This window comes from Dipodomys merriami, unplaced genomic scaffold (genome assembly GCF_024711535.1).
Source record: "Dipodomys merriami isolate MVZ:Mamm:240054 unplaced genomic scaffold, mDipMer1.0.p SCAF_176, whole genome shotgun sequence".
In the NCBI taxonomy this organism is placed as follows: Eukaryota; Metazoa; Chordata; class Mammalia; order Rodentia; family Heteromyidae; genus Dipodomys; species Dipodomys merriami.
In genome coordinates, this window is record NW_027203115.1 from 98,526 (window position 1) to 101,836 (window position 3,311).

The following is a 3,311-nucleotide window of genomic DNA, read 5'->3' on the forward strand; positions in this document are numbered from 1 at the left end:
GGAGGAAGAAGAAGAAAAATCCAGACATAGAGTTATGGCTTAAGTGGTAGAGCTCCAGGCTTGAACAAAAAAAAAAAAGCTCAGGAACAGCACCCACACCAAGTTCAAGCCCCAGGACTAGCACCAACAAAAAAATATCATGATCATATATGTATATATCATCCAAACCAGTATAACTAAGCTATTTCCATTTCACTTTGCAGTCAATTATTAATGAGATATTTTACATTCTTTTTTTATTGTATTACATGTTTGAAAACCAGGACGTATTTTATAATTACAGCACACCTCAATCTGGACGACAAAATTTCCAACAGTTAAAGTAAAATGTAGTCCTATCAAAGCAATTAACTTGTGTTTAACAGAAACATATTTTATATTGCTTCAGTTTAAAATTCATAATTGAGATGAAATAAGAGAGAACGCTCAGTCCTTCACAGTTCTTCGCAACTCACACGGAAGGCTGGTGACTATGAAGTCAGAAGTCAGAGTCGAAGCAAAGACAGGAAAGGGTTGGGGAGGGGAGGAGTCAAGACATAAGAACCAACTGGGAGGGGGAAGAGCAATGACACACATATCTAGAATCCTAGCACTAGTATGTTCAAGGCTGGCTTGCTTCCTAGCAAGACTCAAAAAAAAAAAAAAAAAGGAAGGGGAAGAGTCAGGAGGGGAAGGGACAGGAGGGAAGGAGAAGGAAGGGAGGGATGAGAAGAGAGGAGAGGCATGTAACATAGTATAGATATATTTAGCTTTTTCTTCATCCAAATGATGCTGTTATCTTTCATTAGTATACATTAATAGTGGGGGGGGGGAGGTATCACTGTGATCATTTTCATCTTTTTGCTTCTGGAAAACCCTTCTGTTTGGGTATGTATTCATAACACTGGAAGTTGCTATTTTCTAGCCCAAAGCATCTATGCTTTGTCTAAGAGTTTTCAAAATTTTTGGCCACAATCCACGATGAAAACTGAATCTCCACAACCCATTAGAAATTCTGCATGTGTGTGTGTGTGTGTGTGTGTGTGTGTGTGTGTGCATATTAATATGTCTCACTCCCAGCCTATGTGGTACAGGCTGCTATTTTCTATGTGATTCCCATTTTTTTAAAACAAAAATTAGTGAAAGGAAAGAAAAGAGAGGGAAGAAAGGAGAAGGAAGGAAGAGGAGGAAGGGAAGGGAGAGGAAGGAAGATGGATCAAAATTCACCAAGTTGAGTTAGAACCCACTAATGGGCCACACCCAGAGTTTGAAAGCACTCTCCTTGGTTCAGGCCTCTCCCTGCCTTTTAGCTTCTACGTTAAAGGAAAGCATTGTCTTAGGTGGAGAGATTTATTTATTTGTGTGTGTGTAATTTTTTCTCAATTTCAGACTGCTCCAAGGTACACAGAGCACAGGAATACCCCCCTTTCTTAGAAAGGAGGGAAAAGCTGAGGAGGAGGTAGGCCAGGCTTTTTGAAGATGTCCATCTCATCTTGCAATTTCTCTGCATTAACCTTCGGTTGAGACAGAAAATGAGGCTCTTCTAGCCCAGCATGCCCCAGGACCAGGCCTCTCTCTCTCTCTCTCTCTCTCTCTCTCTCTCTCTCTCTCTCTCTCTCTCTCTCTCTCTCTCTCTCTCTCTCTCTCTCTCTCTCTCTCTCTCTCTCTCTCTCGGCCTGGTACTTGCTAGGCAGGAGGTCTGCTACCTGATTCACGCCCCTAGCCCTTTTTTGCTTTACTAAATTTTCAGGTAGAGTCTCGTGCTTTTACACTTTTGCCAAGGGTACACTCCTCCTACTGAAGCCTCTCAGTAGCTGGGATGCGGTAGCAGGGTCATCCCTGGTGTGTTTGTTGAGATGGGGTGTCTCTAGCTCTCTGCCATCCTGAATAGCACCTGATATTCTTTCTTCAACATTAAGCTTTGATGGACTATAAAAAGACATAGTCCTTCTTCTGCATCATGAAGACCACAACCTTCCCTGTCTGCGTCAGCCATCCTCATCGGCCCTCCTTGGCTTCTTTCAGTTCCTCAATATAGAGAGTATTTCTTACACTACTTTCTGCCATAATCCCAGTCTTCATTCTGAGTACCAAGGCCTTCTTATCGTAAAGAAAATGCCTAAGAGAAAATAAGTGGACACAGATTCGTGTGAGTCTTCAAAGGCCTCGCCATTTCTCTGAAGTACCTGCATTCCTCTTTTCTTTTTGCCAGTACCAAGGCTTGAACTCAGAGCCACACAGTCACAGCTGATGCTCTGTCGCTTGAGTCACACCACTAGCCCAGGTTTTATTTTTGCTAGGGTTTTTGTTTGTTTTTTGTTGGTTGTGGGGCTTGAACTCTGGGCTGTCCCTCAGCTCTTCAGTTCAAGGGGAGCGCTCTACCACTTGAGCCACAGCTCCACTTCCGGTTTTCTGAGTGGTTAATTTGAGATAAGAGTTTCACAGACTTTCCTGCCCTGGTTGGCTTTGAACCTCGATCCTCAGATCTCAGCCTCCTGAGTAGTTAGGATTAAGGGCGTGAGCCACCGGCACCCAGCTTGGCTGCCTATTTTGAAGATGCAATCTCATCGACTTTTCTACCCAGGCAAGTTTTGAACCCCAATCTTTTAGACCGCAGTCTTCTGAGTAGTTAGCGTTACAGGAATAAGACATTGGCATGTGGCCATTCTCTATGACATGTCAGGCTATCCACCCTCCCGGCACTCACTGGCTTGTGAACGCTGAGTGTAGAAATAACCACTTGCTCTTTGCTCCCAGTGTCACAGGTGCGGCAAAGCAGCCTGACCTGCGATGCTAGCAGGTGCAGGGCTGGGTCTGCAGAGCCGTCTGCAGTTCTATTAGTATGCATTTTCCAGAGAGACTTTTGAAGGGAAACACAGCGTCCAGGGCTGCTGGAACACTGAGCTAAAGCAGAAGGAGGGAGGGGAGGGTAAGCGCAAGCCTTCCGGGGTCATGTGAGTCTGGATTTGAGCACTGGCTTCAGCGCAGCGGATATCAGCTTCAACAAGTTGTATCTTCCGAAGCCTCGGTTTCCTCACCTGGAAGAGTACAAGTAACAGTGGCTTCTGAGAGTGGGAAGCCTCCGTGAAAGGCGTCAGCCATCTAGCACTGGACTGGCCACAGAATCAGTGCCAGAATGGTCTTATTCCTTTGTGGAAGGAAACCCATACCAGACAGAGGGGGCGCTAAAGGAAGCCAAGTATGAATAAATGAACTCCAGGACCCATAATCCTGAGGCAGGGGTAGATCTGGAGATGCTGGATCAGAACTAGGGGTCTCCTTCATGCGGGTCTGCGGAGACTTAGAGATTGGGAGACGGGGAGCAGCCAAGG

At 45.3% G+C, this 3,311-nt stretch overlaps 1 non-coding gene across 1 annotated transcript; it reads right to left on the reverse strand.

Moving 5' to 3' along the window:
* Positions 1-2,653: 2,653 nt before the first annotated feature.
* On the reverse strand, positions 2,654-2,791 carry LOC138829770 (small nucleolar RNA SNORA43). Its single transcript, XR_011372728.1, has one exon. It is a non-coding gene; the product is annotated as a small nucleolar RNA SNORA43 (small nucleolar RNA).
* Between the last annotated feature and the right edge of the window lie 520 nt (positions 2,792-3,311).